The sequence below is a fragment of the Pocillopora verrucosa genome, chromosome 1, assembly GCF_036669915.1.
Source record: "Pocillopora verrucosa isolate sample1 chromosome 1, ASM3666991v2, whole genome shotgun sequence".
Classification (NCBI taxonomy): domain Eukaryota; kingdom Metazoa; phylum Cnidaria; class Anthozoa; order Scleractinia; family Pocilloporidae; genus Pocillopora; species Pocillopora verrucosa.
This window is the reverse complement of record NC_089312.1, coordinates 12860305-12882434: the sequence shown is the minus strand read 5'-3', so window position 1 is coordinate 12882434 and position 22130 is coordinate 12860305. Positions and strand designations below refer to the sequence as shown.

General features: G+C 39.3%; 1 long non-coding RNA gene and 1 pseudogene across 2 annotated transcripts; both read left to right on the top strand.

The window, feature by feature from the left end:
- Positions 1-245: 245 nt before the first annotated feature.
- Positions 246-20765, top strand: LOC131770281 (uncharacterized). 2 transcript variants are annotated; one of them, XR_010717212.1, is made up of 3 exons: positions 246-292; positions 566-742; positions 18797-20765. It is a non-coding gene; the product is annotated as an uncharacterized lncRNA (long non-coding RNA). The 2 variants fall into 2 exon arrangements; XR_010717211.1 differs by lacking the exon at positions 18797-20765 and adding an exon at positions 3564-4467.
- Positions 6377-7442, top strand: LOC131770313 (putative nuclease HARBI1; annotated as a pseudogene).
- Positions 20766-22130: the final 1365 nt, after the last annotated feature.

The window sequence follows — 22130 nt, the reverse complement described above, 5'->3', positions numbered from 1 at the left end:
TGATAAACTGAAGTTCACAATGATCGTAAAAATTTACAAGGCTCGCCAAAGCTTTTAGAGTAATTGTTTAAAACAAGGACCTATATCTTTTAGCGAGTTAAAAGTGGGGGCATATTAATTTCCAGTGAAACAGATTTACGCTCAGCTTCTCGAGTCCCAATCAAACCCGATAACCCTTGAAATTATTTGGTTCCACCTTGTGGGGCTGCCAACAGGTTTCAAACGATGCGAGGGGTCTGGGAATTAATTTTTCGTAAAGGTACGATCAGCAGGCGACGTGCGTTGTTTTGAGGTTAGTGTAGTAATAATAGTAATGTAGGCACAATGTAGGTAACATCCTTTCGATGAATTTCTGGCTGATTTTTCCAAATAAAAGTTTAAGTTCTTAACTCGGAGGATGGGCTATTTTTGATGGAAAAGTTAGCATCTTTCAAAACTGTTAGAGGCTTGTTCACATAGAATGTTAAACATAATCACTGCTTTTACACCTCTGATCTTGTTAGTCTCGTGCTTCGGTTAATTGTCAACTTGGGAAACATCTAACTAAAAGATTTGATACCGGTAGGGTTTTAGCTGGTGACAAAAGGGTCGTAATGAAGCAGGGACGACCTCACGCGGACGAAGATCTTGAAGCGAAAATCATATCGAGTGAGATCGGATGCTTCGGTTCCGTCCTGTTTGCAGTGTTTGTGGCCGAAGGCGAAGCTTGTGGAAAATACGAACACTTGGTGAGCCAAACGTGGTGAGTCATCTTATATTTGATTTATCCAAATTTTTATTCCTACAAACATTCTAATAGACCTTTTTACAGTTCCCAGCGCCATATTGGAAATGTAACCGCGCACGGTTAGGGGCTGGGGTTGACTCGCGTTAAATCTCAGTGAGCGCTTCGTACGTGGGCAGTAAAACTGTTCGATTTTTAAGGAAAATGGATGGTCCTATCCGAAATCTCGATAAAGCTAATTTTTCTCCCACAAAGAAAGGAAAGCAGTGTGCCGCTTTTGGTTATTCAAATACATTTTATGGCCCCAATGGTTTGCCTACGAGCTTTCACTTCAAGTTTATGCACGGAGGCATGTATTTTTGCTAAGTATTTATCGTTCTATACTTATCTTGTTCTCTGTGAATTATGGATGAGGGTAACTATTGTTGCAAAATTAGTACAAATTTTCTAGCAGGTACCTGAATTGTTTTAAGTTCAGTAGAGTTTTTTTTATTTCGGCAGCAAGTCAAGAAGTTCATTGCTAATCACCTGTTTACTACATGGCTTGCCTAAAACACTCCCAGCAAAGAAACTCTTGGAAAGTAATTGCTTTTAATAAAATAACCAACACTCTATCTTCAGAGTTTTCACTTATTATGGCAGACCCAGAAAACTGACTCAAATTTGGTAGCAATTGTGACAAAAGCAGTTTTCAGTAGTTGTTGTTTTTGTTTTTTATGATAGCATAGTAATCCACTATGGATGCCACATGGAACTCTCAAAAAATATTTTTTGTGCTTTATGTATCAATCAATTTGATGCTTCAGATTGAAAAAAAGAAAAAGTGAGTTTCTCCAACTAAAAGAGTTCTTGACATAGATGAACTATGACACTAAATTTTAATATTCACAAAATTGTCCTCATAATAAAAAGTTTGATAGAAGTCTCACAAAAAATAATTTCCCACACACTTCGATGGTCTGAAAGATTCTCTTTCAAACAAATCTTATGATAACTATAACGGGATAAAATAAATACCTTGATTTGGATATATTTCTCAAACTTTTAAGTATCTTCTTTACATCTCAAAATTATATCATAACATTGGTTAACACAATGCAATAAGAACTAGTTTAGCAAACCTTTGTGTCAGAAGGCCTCTAAGTGCTAAGAATGGGAATATCAATTCACTGAATGTTTATCACCGACGGAAAATTAAATGTGTGTAAAGGACTAGCATTGTTGAGATCAGTAGCTGAGAGGAAGCATTTCTGTTCTCTTCCTTTAACCCTTAAATACCCAAGATCTGATTGTCAATTCTCCCTTCTAGTTGCTACACATTTACTTGTAAATAAGTTATAAGAATTTGATGTAAGATCAAGATAACTTCTGCCTGATAAGTTTCAGTATTAACGTTATCTGTTTGCTGGATAGTGTTTAGAGAAGTTACATGAATCAGTCACTTCTGTGAGTTTTTAAATTGTGTAATATTTTGGTCTAATTCTTTCAATGGTGTCTTGCCACCTAACAAATTACCATGAGTCACAAACTGAAATGGTTTTCAATGTATCACGAGCATAAGTTGTCCTGAACCAGATGGGTATGAAAATATTATTACATCTGTTAGTTTCAGTTTTCCTCATGGGTTGATAGAAACAAGGGTTATAATCAAATGGTTCTACAGGCTCTATTGTATAGTTTCCTGTAAGATAAAATGTACAAATGGCAAACTAAAAGACATCTTGGTGAACAAAATGGGAACAACTTTAACTGAAGAATATGGTACAACAACAAGTACCACATCAACAACAGCATCAATAACAAATCTCCTCTACCTAAAGAGCTGCAGTCGTTGCCTCACTTTCTAAGCCATCCTGAACAGCTTCTGTGGTACTTCCTATGATGCGTTCCTCTCAACATGATGTGGCAATATTCTTGTGAAACAACGTGGTAATTGTAAAGCTGACTGAAATTCATCTCAGGTAAATTATGGAGATTACTCACCCATCCAAGGGCTGAAATGCTTACCATAGTTGCTTCGTATCTGAAGTCGCTCTGGTTTTGTTCTAGGTCCTGGACATCTGTAAGAAGTTCTTGGTTTTCTCCACTACTCGATGGAAGGACGTGTTGCATCAGCAAAGCATAAACTTTCAACACTAAGTCGGCTCTAATTCAGCCTGTTGATTTTAAATTAGATTTTAGAATCTCCCTGGGATCTTTTGCTTCAAGTTTCTGGATGTCATCTAATGATGAAATTTCCATATTGTTGTGTTAAAGAACTATTTTGAAGGGAGAAATTGCAGTGAAAAGTGCATTAGATTGTGAAATGTCAGCAGATCAGCTGTATGAAAGAACCGCCGGGTCAACCCTAGTGTATCGTGTATGCGCGGTTACTAATCCAATATGGTGCCAGGAACTGTTAAAAGGTCTATTCTTGACATAACACATACATCTGTGCCAGGTTAATACATAAGCGACCAAATTACACGAATGATGAAAATATTCTCACTACAGTTAAGTGGATGCCATTTGATTATTTTTATAAATTCCGTCTTTAAACTATTACTTACAAGGTATTTTATAACTTAGACTTAGAAGAAATAAATTCCCTAGTTGTTAAGAGTATACATATTCTCTATAATGTATTATTCTCAGATAAATCTGCACTCAAAAGACTGTCGTAATAAAGAAATCAGCATCCATAGAAGTGAAGTTTGTAATTGAGATTATAAACACCTCAAGCTGAAAAACAAACTTTTGATCTCATGAAACAGGCATAAAAAGGAAGCAGATGTATCACAAAAAGAACATTTATGATAATGATCTAAGTGGATGTGAGAAACATTTTTTGCTTTTAAAGGTAGAAGATGGTCTAAAGAAAGAGTTTGCTGTGGAGCTCCCCATGCCCCAGACATGACCAGCAAGATCAAATTTTTCCTCAAATTTTCAGAAATCGAGAGAACCTATACAAACCAAGACTGTATGTTAGTACTCTTATTGGTGTCTACTGAGACAAGGAAAGAGGATAGCAATTTTTGTACAACAAGTATTTACTTCACTTAATGGCTTGTTGATACAATATGCATATCATGAACTTGTTTGTTACAAGACCATATGGTTTCTGTTTTAACTCAAGTGGTCAGGCCTGTAACCACCAAAATTTTCCAACCAAGGCACTATTCAAAAGATGTGCTAGGATTTAATTTTACAATAGAATTTGGGGTTCGGACAATAGCCAACACTATCAATCAAATATTGGACATGTAAATTACCTCCTTTTTTTAATTGGATTGTAAAGGAGGCAGTAATTACTTTCAGGATCATTATTTCATACTCCTTGTGTGATTGCATATTTTACCTAAGGTGTCACATGGAAACACTCAGTCCAGTAGAAAGTACAAGTCTAACTTATCTTAAGTGTTGCCAAAGGATCAGGGAAATACAAAGTAATTGAATGTAAGGGTGATTCTTCTGTGGCCTTTAGCATCCCAATGTAAGAATTAGATGGAGAATGGTGGATATGTTCGGAAAGAACTGTTCATCGCAGCAAGCCACAGATTTTATGAGTTGTTCCTCTGCCATGGTTATGTCATGGGACGTCGTTCCAATGGGTAACCCGTGAACCCAAATGATTCTACAGACAAGAAGAAAACATTTTGTAATGCTTGCAGTGAGAAAGAAAATTGATGTATAACCTAACATGGCACACTATAGCGATTCATAACCATGCAGATTTTCAAACTGCATTTTGGTTGGCTACTGAAAAAAATGATCACATCGCTGACTCCTATCAAACACCAAAGGCTCACCTCTTGCTCAAACATCTGGGGCATGGGGAGCTCCACAGCAAACTCTTTCTTTAGATCATCTTCCTCAGGGGTTAGTTTCCTGACATTTGCAGGAACAAGCAGTGTACCTTGCAAGGTTGTTGTGTAAAGCACTTCAACCACAAGAATGAGGATGTTTTCTAGAACTCAACCATTTATTTTTGTACATTTCTCAACTTCAAAGGCGTGTAAATCACATGACTTGAATATCACTCTAGCAATGGCACACAATGCCTACAAACAAGACAAAAAATATTAAAGCTAAACAAAATGTCGTTGTTCAGTTGCGACAGAAATTTTCAATCCTATTACAAATAGGCTTTTGGTAAGTCTTCAATTTGACCATTTGCACCATGACTTGCAGAACAAAAAGCTAAGGAATTCAACAAAAAAGCTGCATTAAATTCCCCATGAGTCTTGTATAAGTGTCTCATTTGATTTGAGTTTTTGAGTGGAAAAAGACCAGATTTACATAATGTTGCCTTAACTTTGGTAGAATTCTTAGCTGGAGAAAGATCTGATAGGTAAAATGGAGTTATTAAGCACACAATATGTGCACAATATTACATTGCAGCTAATAAGCTGAATTGTGTGAAATTAACAGCAATTTTTTTAAAAATTTAATACTATGCATAATCTTTAAACTTTTCATGATCAAATTTGAAGTATAAGATCTAAGCTAATACATATCTTAGTTACTAAATACTTCTTTTATGTAAAGCTGATATTTATGACAAGTTGAGATTAGAAATTTGCTTTTCTACACATACATGTAGTCCCAAGTGTTACGTATTCTATTGCTCTGTGGAGATCCTCAAAGTCACTTCAGCTCCTTGAGGATACCAAGCCTTCTACAATAGCACTTCGGTTAGTATTATTTCTCTCTTCACGAAATACTCCTTGTCAAGATATAGAGACAACCTTAAACTCTACGTGCAGCGCCCCAAATGTGACCTTCTGTGCTCTTCCTTCTTTCATCAAGCTTGTATATTATGGAATAACTTACCTGCATTCTTAAAAAGCACACTTAACATTGAATCTTTAAATGAACTCTCAAAGCAAAATGTGACATTTTAGATAATATCTCCTTCAATGGAATTCAGGGAAACTTGATTATTGAAACTTCTGATTTTGCCTTACTTTATTTACTGTAATTAAATTTAATTAGCTTCTTTAGTTTGTGAATATTATCTTTCACTTAATTTTTCAGATATTAGTTTTTAGGTGCACATCTGCTTTTTGGCTGCCATTTTTAATGACCTACATGCAAATAAAGTATGTTATGTTATGTAGATGGTATAAAAGGGCATCTTTTTCTTACAATTCTTGTGAGCCGTCTTTGGAAAGTTTGATTGTTCCCTGTTCTGTACTTTGGTTGGTGCTTGAGTGGTACCATTAACCTTGGCATTTAATACAGACACATGAAGTCTCTCCCAGGGGGAATTTAGTTAACGAAAAGGAACACTAGACAAAGAAAGGGCCAATCCCCACTTACAGACAAAATTGCAATTGTCCATGAAAAAATCCAAGGACAAATTTTGTGGTGACAATTTTTCTTTTGTCTGTTGCATCCGCATTGACAAGGTTAAAGTCTTCAAATTGTGCTAACATTGTCAATATTATATTTCATTATAATTTATTCAATTCTGCTGCACGCCAAAACATAGACTTTGTCAGGTAGGATAATGGAGTACATTCAAATTTTGTTACTTGTTGCATTCCTCTGTCTTGTAAATATTGATCAGATGGCGGATGAAATACTCCTTATGGTGTGCCTGTTGTTGAGGCATCAATATCTTCGAAATCAAGAGGCCCTCTTAACGATTGAATACTGTCGAAGACAGAGATGCTGGGCACATTGACACAACCCATACTTTTGGAAACTTCCAAAAAGTCTTGGTTTGAGACTCACTACAATGACCAAAGGATTCCTGGGGATTATTTCAGAAAGCAACTATGAATGAACCGATGTACCTTTGATATTTTGTTGAATGTCTTGCAGCTGGCTGTAACTTGTGGAATGATTGCATGACTGCAATGCTCCAGAAAAAGTTCTCGTACTTGGTTTGTACTGTCTAAATCACAGCAACTCGTACTAAAGTATTGGGCTGGTTTTCAACGTTAAAAGGTAGACTGTTCTAGAAGCAGTACGAGATGTTGTGGAAGCCCTTTTCAACCTCAGGAATGATTATATAAAGTTTCCCATCATAAAGGCAGAAACACGGCATTGCATAGAGACATTTCAAGATGTTTCTGATTTCTCAAACATTGTTGGTGTAATTGATGGATCCCATATAAGAATAGCTGCCCCTCCAGATAGTGCTGTGGACTATTTCAGTCACTACCAAAAACACGACTTCATCGTTCAAGCTACTGTCGATGGCAGGAAACACTTCCTTGACTTTGCATCTGGCTTTCCAAGCAGTATGCATGATGCGAGAGTTTTACAAAATAATACAATATTTGATCTTGCAGAGCACAATCAGATTCTGACAGGTGATTCTGTGTAAATTGGGGATAATGATATCAAACCCCATCTAGGTGGAGACAGCGCATACCCACTTGCCTCCTGGCTTCAAAAACCATTTCCTGAAGCAACGAGAGATCCAGAGGAAAGAGCTTTCAATAAAGCTTTGTTGGGTGCCAGGGTGGCTGTAGAGTGAGCTTTTGGGATGCTAAAAAAGCACTGGTGTATACTGGAGAAATGGCTGGATAGTAAGATTTCATTTGCCAATGAAATCCCTGTTGCTTGTGCAGTCCTTCACAACTTTTGTCTGCTGAATCAAGACGAATGGAATCATGATGAAAATGATGACCCTCAAGCTCAAGGACATGAAAGCAACAACAATGATGTTATAAGGGATGGGGATGACGTTCGAAGTGTGTCAAGAGAGTACATTGCAAATGCGTGACTGAACAACTTGTAATTGATATTCTTTCTTTGCAATCATGAAAATGTAATTTATGAGTCCAAAAAATTCATACCCTTACGATTTCAATGAACTATTAAAAAAAAAAACCAAAAAAATCGAGAGTTAAGTTATGATTGCTTACTATTGCTGTTGTGTTCTTAATTTTTTACTTTTACAAAACGATTGAAATTACAATAAATTTAATCAAAGCATGTAATCCATGACCCGTTCTTCACTCTAAAATTATTTTAATAAATCGTCTGATCATTTGAAATGGAACTCAAATATATTCCTATGATTGTAAACGATCAAAAAGACGAAACTGTTTTGTAATATTGTAAACTGAATCAAACCATATTACAGTAATCACAACAGTTTCCTTACTCGAAAATGATATTAATAAAGTAAAAGCAATGTAATAAAATAAAATCATCAGACTTAACAGTCCATTGATAAAAAGGTAAACTGCTAGGCATTTATTTTTTATCCTTTATGGCTTCCAGAAGAGAGCCCATGAAGGATGCCATCATTTCTAATTGTTTGTTGTGGTTCTGCTGCACACTCTCCATAAATGAATAAGCTTTATGCCTTGCTTTTCTATGGATTCTAGGCTTTTCTTGATGGAAATTGCCTCTTCCTCTCTGGTGTCTTCGGTCGGCACTGTCCTCTTTGTTGTGCGCTTCCTTTCTTTCCAGCACTGTTTGCTGGGACTGGCCAGATTGACTTCAGCATCAGAGATTTCATTGCTGGTCCCACTGGTGCCACTAGTAGCAATGCTACTTTCTGGAGGACTTGGTGTTCAGCTCGTGCTTGGCTGTGAGCCATCATGATCACTTGGAGGGTTTGCACTCAGAGAAGATGGAGAAGTGGTGCTTGTCCCTGCTTTAACCACGTGTTTCATGGTAACAATATCTCGTGTTCCAAGAAATCAGTCTATTTTGTCGTAGAAAACACTTTTAACTATGTGACCTCTTGTGTGACTCTTGCTCCATGACTTTGCGTCTTTATATTTGTCAATCAGATACTTGATCTTTTGCTAGCATTTTTCGGCTGTCTTTTTGGTGCCAAAGCTCATTTCAATCTCATCGCAGATTTCAAGCTAAACTTTCCTTGCATCCTTGCTTTCTAGATGGTCATGTTTTTTAGCCCAGAGATCAACCAGAAAACTTTGCTCCTTGTTTGTCCACTCTTCATAGCTAGCCTTTCCTTTCCCTTCTCCTTTAGTGCCGCTTCCAGTCGTTTGGGCTTGTGGTTGTGTTTGTGACTCTGTTTGTTTAATGACTTCTGCTTCTACTTTGTCGAATGGAAACTGAAGTGTTTGAAAAATTGCTCCATTCTCCAAAAATCTCCCTGCAACATGTGGATGGCTGTGCCGGTCATTGTAAAGGGGACAATCCAGCACCTTACAGAATTCGGTTTTTCAGAAGAATAGCTTGCCATTGGGTTTAAATTTCAACCATTAGGATTCATTTTGTCCTCTGTGAAAATCTTAAAATCTAGTTTCGCAACACGAGAAACAACTGAGATGCTAAATTTATATGGTTAAAAGTGGTTATGACATATGAATGACAGGATAAACGAAATTTTGTCTATTTAAATGATTGTGTCTAGTTTTTACCTGGGAGAAATTTTGTTGGCGGTAAGTTTGAAGATTAGTCTGCTTTGGCCAAAATTTGTCAAGTTGCCACAAACCATCTGCACTTGTAGATGGTTGGTGATGACAGAAATTTTGTCGAAACGAACAACTTTTTTTGCTAATGCAGATCGGCCCACAAGCATGAACTTGTATGCCTGACTTGCATTTGTTGTATTAGGCAGGTTTCACAGATGATATCTTCTCTACTTTAATTTCTCATCTGCATGCTTGGTCTAAATTAGATATGCTTTACTTGTTGGTTGACTTGAAGGTTCTTTGCCTTTGTCTTTTTCCAGTATCCATGGATAGACAGTAGTTTATTTCTTCTCCTAGAAGTCTAATCTGAGTTAATTTACAATTAATGAGGATGGACACTAATAACAATAATTATCAAGAAAGTATAGAATGATTTACGACTAAAACTTACTTCATTACATGCTTTAAAAATTAGCAAGCATACAAACTAGTGAAAAATAAAATGTTTGGGTAAAAATACATGTATTTGGGCACTGAAACTAAACCAGGGAATTGATGCACTGATTTCAGTTCTGTTTTTATACCATGTGCACACCATTCCTAGAGCTTTGTTTCACTTAATGTCTTGAAGGTGGAGTGCAACAATTCCAAAAAGACCTTGGGCAGACAGTTATTCCTTTTATAGGTCAACATTCTTGTTACTAGATCTTGTTGTCACTTACACCAGGAGTTCTTGTCAGGAGGACAAACTCTGTGTTGCTTTGCTGAATCTTCAGCTTGGATAGAGTGGTGTAAGATAGTGATAATATTCTTTTTCACGGTGTAAACAGCTACATTTATTTCTATTAGATGGACTTGGGTTGATAGAATGTTCTGTGTAATGTCCAGACCATGGTATCTCTGAATCTGCTTTATTTGTGTGTTGAGGAGGTGGTGAGGTCCTCCAACTGGCTTTTTCATGTGAAAAACACTTATCTCAAGGAAATCAGTGTACATTAAAAACACTGAACAGGCAAAAAGCAAAGAAAAAATTATTCGATATAGAAAGTAACCTAAATCAGAGCAAAAATAAATCAACAACTATGTATGTAATGTCTTACGCCTGCAGTCAAACAGAAACTGTACAAAGTTAAAAAAATTGCTGAAAACTGTTCAGAACAATGGAAGTTGACCACATGTTACACACAACTTATTAAGTAATAGATCTCACCTTCCTCACACTCATGTGGGCTGGAGATAGTTGAGGAAAACTTTGTGAGATTTATTAGTCTATATCTTTTTACTTTTTTTCATCAAGCTTGTTGATGAAGAGTCAAATTAAACCTGTTTTGATCTAGATGCACTGATTGGTTAATCCATGACAGATTCAAAGAAAGATGACCTTCTTGATGTACCAGTTGTTGCATAATAATAATAATTGCACTTCACAGTTTCAATGTTAGGGGATCAAAATCTTCTTTGTTGTCTTCTGTTGTCTTCTGCTGTTCTCTACTATGCAAAGTTTGCGCAGCTTGGGAAGGATGTGTCTCCAAACAGATGAACCATCATCTGGTATTCTTCTGGTTGATTGTTGAGATTTCTGTCTGGTCACCACAAGAGGCTCAGAGCTTTGCAGTCACTTGGCCAGATGAATACCTGGTGAAACAATGCTTCCACATCAGACATTAAGGCAGTTTTGTCCTTTAAGACGCGAGAGAGCAAGATAGTGAGTCTGAGTCCAGTAAGCTTCTTTGAACACAAACTTTAATTACTTGAGAGGCAGGTTACCTTTAGAGCTAACGAAACAACAACAACGCGATAGCGACTCTCTTATTATAAATGTTTTTGTCGTGTAACCCGAGAACTGACACGTGAGTAGTCCGAAGTGATTACATAACCAGTCCAGAAAGTTACATAACAGTTGAGAGTTACATAAGAAAGAAAAAGGCAAACGTTGATGTCCGGAAGGTTTTTTTGCATATCATAACATCTTTCCCTTTTTCCTATTTTTCTTTTTTTTTTTTTTTTTACTACAACTCAATGTCAAACTTTTTAGGTGGCTTGATCAATCGTCCATGTCGTGTCCGTATTTCAGTTGTAGTAGCTTCGTGAGGTGGTCTTGCACTCAGCTCTGTTTGAGGTGTTGGGGGTAGTTGAGATCTTGGAGGGGACATGGATGTTCCTACTTGAGAACTTGCTGGAGGGGGTTGGTCCTGTTCCTGCAGATTGTCTGGAACGGTCAGGTCATCTTCATCCATTTTGAAGGGGGTTTCTTGAAGTGGTTCCATGGTAGAACGCAACTGCTTGCGATTACGCCTGTAGAATCTACCATTGACTTCAACCTTGTAACTGCGAGATGCCACTTTAGAAGAAACAACTGCTTTTGACCACTTTGTTTCTCCAGGCATCTTCATGCGCACTATGTCACCTGATTTGAGTTCTGAGAGTTGTTTAGCATGTTGGTCGAAATGTTTCGCTTGCTTGACACGATCCCTTTTGAGAAGATCACTAACTGTTTGGTCAGTCTTGAGTAAAGACTCTGAGAAGGGTAGAAGTGTCTTAGTTCGGCGACCAAAAAGTCGTTGGCATGGAGACATACCTGTCGCAGCAGTGGGGGTGTTGTGGTGATCCAATAAACCAAGATATGGATCGGATTGAGACAGAAGAGCTTTCTTCATTAAAGTCTTGCAGGTTTTGACTGCGCTTTCGGCCATCCCATTAGCTTGTGGATAGTGTGGTGAGGTGGTGATATGAGTGAACTTCCACGTTACTGCAAATCTTCGGAACTCTGAGGATGAGTACTGAGGACCGTTGTCAGAAACTACGTAATCGGGTACCCCATGTCGCGAAAAATGCATCTTCAGCTTGTGAACGACTGTCTGGGACGTAGTATCGGCAAGATGATCCAGCTCGATAAAGTTGCTGTAGTAATCAACTAATACGAGGTAGTTTCGGTTCTCGAAGGTAAACAAATCTGTTCCAACTCGTTGCCATGGCCTGTCAGGAACTGGGTGAGGCTGAAGAGGTTCACTGGCTTGTTCAGGTCTCACACTTTGGCATATAGAGCATTTATCAATACGATTCTTGAGTTGTGCAGACATTCCTGGCCAGAAGAAAACCTCTCTGGCCCTTCGAAGGCATGCTTGGAGTCCCTGATGGGACTTGTGTGTTTCCTCTATCATGTCACGGCGAAGGCTCTCTGGGACAACGATCTTCGTTCCTTTGAAAACTGGGCCATTTTGGAGCGTCATTTCATCTCGGTATTTGAAGAAAAGCTGTGCGCTTGTAGGTACCATGGAAGTTTTTGTAGGCCAGCCAGCGCGTATAACTTGTGACAACGCTAGTAAAGATTCATCCTTGGCCGTTTCCACTTGAAACTTGGCAAGTGTCGACTCTGATATCGATAAGTCTTCAACAAAGTTGACAGTTTCTAGATCTTTATAGCAGGATGAGGTGCTAGCATTTGGTACCTTTGACTGCTTAGGTAGAACGCGAGAAAGTGCGTCAGCGATGTACATCTCTTTGCCTGGCTTGTAAGTGAGATTCAGGTCAAATCTTTGAAGACGTAGCATCATACGCTGTAATCTCTTAGAAGCTGTATTGATTGGCTTCTTCTGTATAGCAATCAGTGGCTTGTGATCTGTTTCGACTGTGACGTGCTTGCCATAAATGTAATGCTCGAAGTGCTCACAAGAGAATACAACAGCTAAGAGCTCCTTCTCAATCTGTGCGTAATTTTGCTCTGTCGACGTCAGTGCCCTGTTGGCGTAGTGAACTGGCTGTCCTTCCTGAAGTAGAGTTGCGCCAATGCCATACTGTGAGGCATCGCACTGTATAGTGACATTCTTACTCACGTCAAAGTACTGTAGGACTGGGGCTTTAGTGATGAGCTCTTTTATCTCCTTGAAGGCTTTATCTTGGGGGTGTTGCCAATGCCATTCTATTTCCTTCTTTTCCAACTGTCTTAGGGGCTGTGATGCTGTAGACAGATGTTGGCAGAATTTCGCCAGATACTGCACCATTCCCAGAAACGTTCTGAGTTCAGCGAGATTGGTAGGCACTGGATAGTCCACTATAGCTTGTACCTTTGACGGGTCAGGTTTTAGACCTTCCGCTGTAAGGAGGTGTCCTATGAAAGGAACTTGTGACTGTCGAAGTTTCAACTTCTCGCTGTTGAGAGTGAGGTTTCTTTCTCTTGCGCGACTGAGGAAAGCCTTGAGATTCTGATCATGGTTGGCAATTGCAGCTTCATTAGAGTCTCCAAAACCGCAGACTAGGAAATCATCGGCGATGACTTCAACACCTGCGAGTCCTTCCACTAGCTCGTGCATTTGTTGTTGCCATACTTCTGGGGCTGAGTTTATTCCGAATGGCATTCTGAGCCATCGATAGCGACCAAAAGGTGTGTTCATGGTTGTCAAGTAACTACTCTTTTCATCAAGTTGTACCTGCCAGAATCCACATTTGGCATCTAACACGCTAAAGACTTTAGCACCACTAAGGCGAGTTGCTACTTCCTCAATAGTTGGAAGTGGATAATGCGAGCGTTTCACTGCGCGGTTAAGATCTCGAGGATCCAGACATACTCGTATTTTCCCGTTAGATTTCTTCACTATGACAAGGCTAGAGACCCATGATGTCGGTTCAACTACCTTGGTGAGGATACCACTCTTCACCATGTTATCCAGCTCTAACTTGAGGGTATCTCGAAGTGGGACTGGCACTTTACGAGGGGGATGTACCACCGGGCGGAAACCTTCGTCCACTTGAATGGAGTAGGTTCCTTCAAGGCAGCCAATTCCAGTGAAGATATCGGTAAATTCATATAGGATAGGATCACTTCTAACATTTGACGAGACGTCAATTCTTTCGTCGTGAATCGCATTTACGTCAGCATCCAAGATTTTGACCAGGTTCATCTTTTCACACGTCGTTCGACAGAGGAGGGGTGTCAAATCTTGCTTCACAATGTGATAAAGAACTCCATATTTTCTTCCTTTCCGTTCAGTAAGTAGGCGGATTTGACCAAGTGGCCAGACTACAGTCTTGTTGTGCATGATGAGCCTTGTAAACGACTGTTCAAGGTTTGTACACTGTTTGTCTCCTGTAGCCCGGATGTAGGCACTTTTGGGGAGAATATTACATGAAGCACCTGTATCAATCTGAAGTTGTACTTGGGCATTATTGTTAAGGCACGCCGTTACATAAGCTGATGTGGGGGAGGGTTTGTGGCTGTAGATTTCACAATCTTGTACGTGATTGACAGAGCGAGAGTGGCATTTTTTTGCAAAGTGTCCGTCTCTGCCACATTTGGTGCATTTCTTGCCAACTGCTGGACAAGCTGACTTTTTCATCTCGTGAACAGTACCACAAAACTTGCATTCTCGTGTGTATACATTGTCGGGGTTACCAGAACTTTTTTCTCTTGACTTCCACGGAGGAGTCCGCTTCTTACCTGAAGTGTGTTTATGCGGTGTTGTATCCTCAGTCTGGGTCTTAGGCGGTTTCGTTTTCTTGGCTTTTACCCTATTCACATTAGCTTCTTCAGTTGTCATGTCTAAAGCGCGTATATCAGTTAGCTCTTGTGTTCGCAGGATATCCAACGCGTTATGCAAAGTGAGATCTTTCTTCTCTAAAAGTTTCTTGCGTGACCGATCATTCTTGACTCCAAGGATGAGGCGGTCTCTTATCAAGCTGTCTCTTAGGGTTAGGAACCCACAGTGTTCAGAAAGGCGCATCAGTGCTGTGCAATATTGATCGACACTTTCTCCTGGTTCTTGCTCTCTCTTGTTGAAGAGGTACCGTTCATACGTCTGATTTCGCTGCGGCAAACAACGAGATTCAAATTTAGCCAGGACGTCATCAATATTGTCAGCGCTTTCGTCTTCAGCGAAGGTAAAGGTGTCAAACAATTGGACTCCTTCTCTTCCAACGATGTTAAGAAAATGAGCAACACGGACTGGGCCGTCCTTTTGACTTATCCCAGCCGCCCGTTCATAGATTTGCCATGCTCTCTTAAAGTGTAACCAGTTATCGCCTCTACGTGACCTGTCTTCGAGATTAAGAGGATCTGGAGGTTTGGCTAGCGGTACTGTGGTGGTATAGATCGGTGCAGCAGCCGATGAACCAGAAGGTTGCTGACTAGCAGAGGTCGAGGTCATGACCAATATAAAATAAACTTCCACCAACAACAACAAAGCTCGTGAAACGTGACTCACCTCCTGACACCAAGTTTTGTCCTTTAAGACGCGAGAGAGCAAGATAGTGAGTCTGAGTCCAGTAAGCTTCTTTGAACACAAACTTTAATTACTTGAGAGGCAGGTTACCTTTAGAGCTAACGAAACAACAACAACGCGATAGCGACTCTCTTATTATAAATGTTTTTGTCGTGTAACCCGAGAACTGACACGTGAGTAGTCCGAAGTGATTACATAACCAGTCCAGAAAGTTACATAACAGTTGAGAGTTACATAAGAAAGAAAAAGGCAAACGTTGATGTCTGGAAGGTTTTTTTGCATATCATAACAAAGGCTACTTAATCCTCTCTGAATCTGGTTACCATACCAACAAGAGAGTCAGTCTGGCCCCCAAAAGAGCTGGTCATTCATTGAGGTGCCATTATGCTTGGCTGAACAATTGAAGGCTCTCACTTTACCAGGCTTCCGCGGGTTGAACACAAGGTGATGAGGGAGACACCAGTGGGTTCCTAGAGGGCCAGGGCCTTGACTATTCACCTTTTTGGCGTAATCTTTAGATAGCAGATTGTCCATAAACCCTTTGTATTTTTGATGGATGAGTGGTTCTCCTAGCAGTCGCCTTTTCAACTGAAGGAGTTGATGCTTTGCTAGTGTTCTGTAGGCATGGCAGGTGGAACTTCCAGGGTAAAGCTATTTTGTAGTGGCCGTTATTTAGTTTAACTGTTTTTTCCATGATGTTCAGGAACCTCTGGTCATTGAGTGACAGAAGTTTTTTATTCATAGAAGGTATCGCTGAATTCTAGTTTGCAAAACTCATGAAATTATTCATCAAGGGTCGTATTTTCTTAAACAAGGTTCGCAAGGTTCGTTTAGACATGACCGCTCTTCCCAACGGGCCGTTAAGCACCTAGCCTAACACTGTTTGAGTAGCAAAGGGACCACCATCGTCACTTGGTCTCGTTTCTTTAGGTTGTAGAGTTTTCGGTACCTCACTACCAATTAGGAGACAATTTCAGTAGCAAAAATCTCTTGACATCCTCTTGCCAGGTGATAGCATCATGGGGGATAGGCAGGCTTGGCTTAGAGTAGATCTTTGGCAGCTGCACTGTGGTTTTCTTTCTTAAATCAAAGACTTCCAAACTGACTAGGGAGCATTCAATTGGCTCGTTTTCACCATGCAGGGTTGTTAGTGACTGCCTCGTTTTAGTTCCTTTGCAGTTCAGCTTCTCCAAATGTCTTAACCCAGAGTTCAGGAATGCATATGTCTCCACCATCTTACCATGACCCTTTGCCTTGACCCAGTCTGGTAGAATTGCAAGCAATGGTTACTAAATTACTTGACGTACAGTAACTGGACTTAATTTAACCATTGTTGGCAGGGTTAAGATTTACGGATGATGGCTTGACACCTTTGCCTTGGCCCCCCATTGGGTTTTCAGTCATAGTTGAAGTGGTTGAGGCGATTGTAATTCTTCTTGGATGTAGCAAGGTGGAATGTTTACCGACACACCCTTGTACCCCATGGAAGCTTTCCTTTGGGTAGTTGCACACAATGGGACCAGCTCTCAGATAAAATCTACGGTATAGTAAGTTCCTGTGACAAAAACTGAATTAACATCATGTTTCAAAACCAATAATAATAATAATAATAATAATAATAATAATAATAATAATGGTAATGGCTATTTCTACCGCTTAAAAATTTGTTCAGAGCTTTTATTTAAAAGCGTGATAAGCAAATAGTTCAGAGAAGTGGTTTCCTAGATATCCTAGATAAAAAATTTAAAAGATGATGATGTCATTAAAACTCAAACAATTGTAAGGCACTGGCTACATGTGAAGGGAGCTATTTGCAAAGTTGGAGGGTTTTGAATATTTCACTCTGTCATTCCAGTTTCTATGTTTGGATGTATTAACCAAATATGGCCAGTGGCTTGCCTATTGTCAAGTTTTTAAAACCCTGTTCTTGCATGACCTAATAATATCAAGAACAACAAAGCTATCCATTGAAAGTAAACAATGTATTTTAAGAAAACTTCCTGGTTTTTTGTCATGTTATATCTACAGTTTAATTTACCAAAAGGTAGATCATTTTTTCAAATGTTAATTCAGCTCGCAGAGCTGAACATGTCACAAGACATCAACGATAGACCAATTTTGATATGGGAAAATTCAACAGTTAAACGAGACTTACCCGTAAGGTGAAGTTTGATTGGAATTCTACAAGTCATTGGCTGGGAGTGTAGGAGTTTCATGAGAGAGAGAGTGCATGAACCTGGGAGATCAATTTTCAAACTGGCGAGTATGAATGAGGGGTGAGTGGTACAGCAAATAAAAATGGTGTATTAGAGGGTGGGCACGTAACTCCCACAATCCTGACCAATGACTCGTAGAATTTCAATCAAACTTCACCTTACAGGTAAGTCTTGTTTAGCTGTTGAATTCAATCATTGATCATTGGTCATTGGTCATTTCGGAGTCATGTGAGACTTCAAAGCCTGTGTGACTAGGCACCACACATAAGAAAAAAGGAGACAGTCAGTTCACAAAACCTGAAACAAGTTGTATTGCTGTCTCACACACAAATTACAAGATCTTAAGGGTTACAAGATCTCAAAAAAATTATTTTGACTGATAACAGGCAAGTTGTAGAATTTCTGGAATGTATCATAATTAGACCATCGGGCACTCCTCATAATGGTATCCAAAGGTATCTGTGCTGCCTTAGCACAGGAGGTAGAAGCTGACCTGGTGCTGTGAGTACTAAACAGACTAGTGCTAATGCCAGATTTGCTTAGTGCATTTTTAAGCCAGTTGCTAACTGTATCTGCTGAGACTGGCTTATTTGGTTTCTTGTAACTTAAAAACAGTTGAGATGTACCCTGTCGTAAGGCACTGGTCCTGTTGAAAGACTCTAGCATGCAAGTAACAACACACAACCAAGGATCTGGTTTTTAAGCAACAAACTCCAGGCTGGAAATGTGCCTGCCAGGCCTGGAAGTCTTTAACAATGTTTTGATAACAAAAAAACATTTATCAGGACTTAATTTCATATCTGACACACTCAGGGAGTGCAGCCTTTGTCGTCTCTAACCTGACAAAAGAGCCAATAACATAACCAACTTGTGAGTTAAATATTTCAATGTAAGAGATTCTGGTGGATGTAAAGTTTGTAAATAACTAAGACTTGCTTGATGTCCCATGTCTCAGAATATTTAGGAAGAGTAGGTGTTGATTCAAAAACCCCTTGGATCAATCTGCTCACTAAAGGATGACTTCCAAGGCTCTTACAGCCATCAATCAGAATGCAGGTTGACAAAGCACATTTAGTAGTGTTAATAGTGCTGTATCCTACACCAGTATGGTACAACTCTACTGGGAAGTTCACTCCTGTTTCTGCAGGAGCTGAAAAGGGATCCATTTTCCTTTTACTGCAGTACTGCTTCCATCTCTTAATGTAGGGTTCATACTGCTTTTTTGCATGATGACAACACCTTTTTGTAGAAGTTTTCAATTTCAGTGTAAACGATATCTATTTCAGTTTCCACTTTTGTTGTTATTGCCAGGTTTGTCATGAAAGGGGTGACTAGAGACACCAGCCGCAAGGTTGCTAATTTTGTTCAAAGCCTTGATACTGTTGAGTTGGGACTAGAGTTCATCTCCAAATAATTTCCCAGTGATTGGAATGTGGGGCAAACACAAGGCACTATATTCCTTGTTCAAGCAAGGCCTGATTAAATCATGACGGTGCTGGGACAAACTCTGGTACTGTGACCCAACAGTGCGATAGCATCTGTACTGAAGGTCAGGAGTTCCTCCAGATTCGAGGTGATATTGAAGTTTTTTGATTTAGCAAGTGTAGTCATAACTTTGCTGGCTGAGCCAGTCAAAATAGCCCCAACTTTTGCGACTGCCTTCTGAATGGCTGCTACGCGGAGATCTCTCTGTTTAGCCTGATGAGCAAGCTTTCATCGATTTCAGGGTTCACTGTTGCTACAGTGACCTTATCACAGTTTGATGGGCAGCCATATTTGTCAAGTTTCCCATGGTACTTCCCGTCACCAAGTTTAGCTGAGAAACGTTTGTTGACAAATTCTGTCAGTTTGGCAGTCACAGCCTCACTGTTCTTTTCTTCAGCATCATAGTGACTATTGATGCCTAAAAAGCTTGTTGAGGGTCCTCGACCTTGCTTAAGCTTTTTGGTGGTGCTGACCCTTGAAGAGCACAAGTGACCTGAAGCAATGTGTTAGAATTTGCTAAGTCGGCATCATTGCTGAGCTCATCACGATGAGAAGTCGTGGTTTGTTGTCTTTTTGCAGTAGTAGGTGATGCTGTGTCAGCATGCATTCTCTTCAAAGTATTTCCCATCGAGGAAATGTTTGGTTAAAATGGTCTGATTCATGCTGACGATCAAAGTGGTGAGCAAGTCGCTCAAGTTTTTAGTCTTTTCTGTGTTTTCTGCAGCTTTGGTCGATTCCATGTTGTCTCTTAAAAGGTCTTCTTCATCGTGGCAGTAATCTTTGTCTTTGTCTTTGTCGACATGGTCCAGTAAAAGGACTAAAAAAATGCAGAAACTCGCCTTGAATGAACTTAATCTCCCAAAGATCACACACAAATTGATCTCCTACTTGCTCACGCATTCTCTCATGTGGCTCCGAATCGACCAATGTCCAATGATGAAGTAGAATTCATACTTGGCTCCGAGGCTTAAAGGAATAAAGCAAAGGAAATGTATTATTCATTACTGGGCCTCAAGATGATCTCTTTTGTTTTACTCCCCCAAGCCTCACAGCCAAGTATTAATTTTAATATCTCAAAACTATTTTATTAATAAATCTTTCACCAGTTGAATGTTACTATGAGATAGAAGTATCTGTGCTGCTTAAAAGTTAGAATTAAGCAACTTGGTTTCCTTGGGGATTATGTATGGCTACCTACCAGTACTAATGCTTCATTGGTCCTTGAACAGCTCTGAGTTCTCTTTGCTTGCCCAACAATGAATGAAAGTGCATAATTGAAAAAGGAGTTCTTCAATTTGAGCAGCAGCTCATTTTCCCAGTATTCAGAATCAAAATGAATTCTATCAACGCGTATTTCATTACCTTCTGACAAATATACACAAAAATCGCACCATGGTAACCCAGTGAGGGCCAACTACCCTTGTACTTGAGCGTAAGAGAAATGGCTTTAAGAAAAAATCAGCTACAACTTTTTTAATATAAAAGCCTGGATCAAATGATGCTTGATATATATATATTATTATATATAATAATGCATGGGTGCGCGTAGATATGGAATTTTTCTTCGAGTGTTTACATTGATAGCTCACGAGTGAGCACAGCAGTAGCCCTTTACTGAGAAGAAAAAGTGACTTCATTAATGAATGAAAATAAATGAATCGACAACCCCCGAATATCAATCGTAGAGTGTGTTTGTGCCTACTCTTAATCCCTGTATAACACCTCAGTTTATGTGGTAATATATAATAGAAGAATTTATTTAGCGCCATCTCCGTGAGTTCAATAGCACTTTACATTAAGCGTAATTCTAAAAAATAAAAGACATTTGAGTCATTAAAGAAAATATATCAGTTGTAAAATTAATTTATAAAAAATGAGATACAACCGACTTGCGAAGATTAACTAAGGAAAATATACACAATAAAAAGAAAAAAGAGTAATCAACTAACTAATAAAAGCCTCCAAAAAGTAGTGTTTTAATCTTATTCTTAAAAACATCAAGGTTCTAGATTGATCTTATGTCATTGGTTAGGGAGTTCCAGAGCCTGGGCGCAGCAACTTGAAAAGATCCTTCCTTGTAAAACTTGAGATTAGACTTTGATGTTACAAGGAGATTTTTGGAAGAAGATCGTAATTGCCTCATCAGAGTATAGGGCTGAAGATCTGCTATATATTTTGGCGCCATGCTATTCAGTGCTTTATAGATAAGAAGTAGTATTTTGTATGTAATTTGTTTTCTGACTGGTAGCCAGTGTAGTCTATGAAGAACAGGCGTTATATGCTCTAAGCTTCGCGTTCTAGTCACCAGTCAAGCTGCGCAGTTTTGTACATACTGTAGCATATCAATAACCAATTGGGGTAAGCCATATAGAAGGGCATTACAGAAATCCAACTTAGATGAAATAAATGCATGAACAAGTGTCTCAGCATTATCTTGAGAGGGACAGTTTCTTATCTCTGCTATATTTTGTAAATGATAGAAGGCTGTTTTGCAGCTGTTCATAACATGTTTCTCTAAGTTGACATGGGAATAAAAAAATTACAGCCATATTCTAGCATTGGAGACCTCGATGTATTCACCAGCCACGTGAATACCCTTAATAGGTGGGTTGACTTTGTGCTTTGGTCCAATCACTAGGAGCTCAATTTTATCCCTGTTCAGTGTTAACATGTTTGCAGGCATCCATGCATCAATATCATTTAAGCAAGACTCAATTGCTTGCACTGAAGCCGCTTGATCATGAAGCTTGAATGAGCAGTAAAGCTGGGAGTCATCAGTGTAGAAATGGCATGATGACTTCTGGCAATGTTGCCAAGTGGGGACATGTACAATACATGCAATATAGGCCCCAGCACAGATCCTTGGGGCATGCCGCACCACAGTTCCTTACTACATGATGTTGCCCCCTTCACATTGACTACTTGTTTAAGATTCTCAAGGTAGGGCTTAAACCAGCGTGGGGCTTTACCATTAATACCAAAATGACAAGAGAGTCTCTGCAGAAGAATCTTAGTTTAGGCCTTATTATGGCTTCCTTAAGTTGCACTGGTGCATTAGCAGTTTCAATTGATATGTTAATTAATATTCAGCAAGCGCAACCATACTCACGGTAGGCACAAGAGACCCAAAATGTGGCAGGGGGTTGGCAGTGCGCAATGT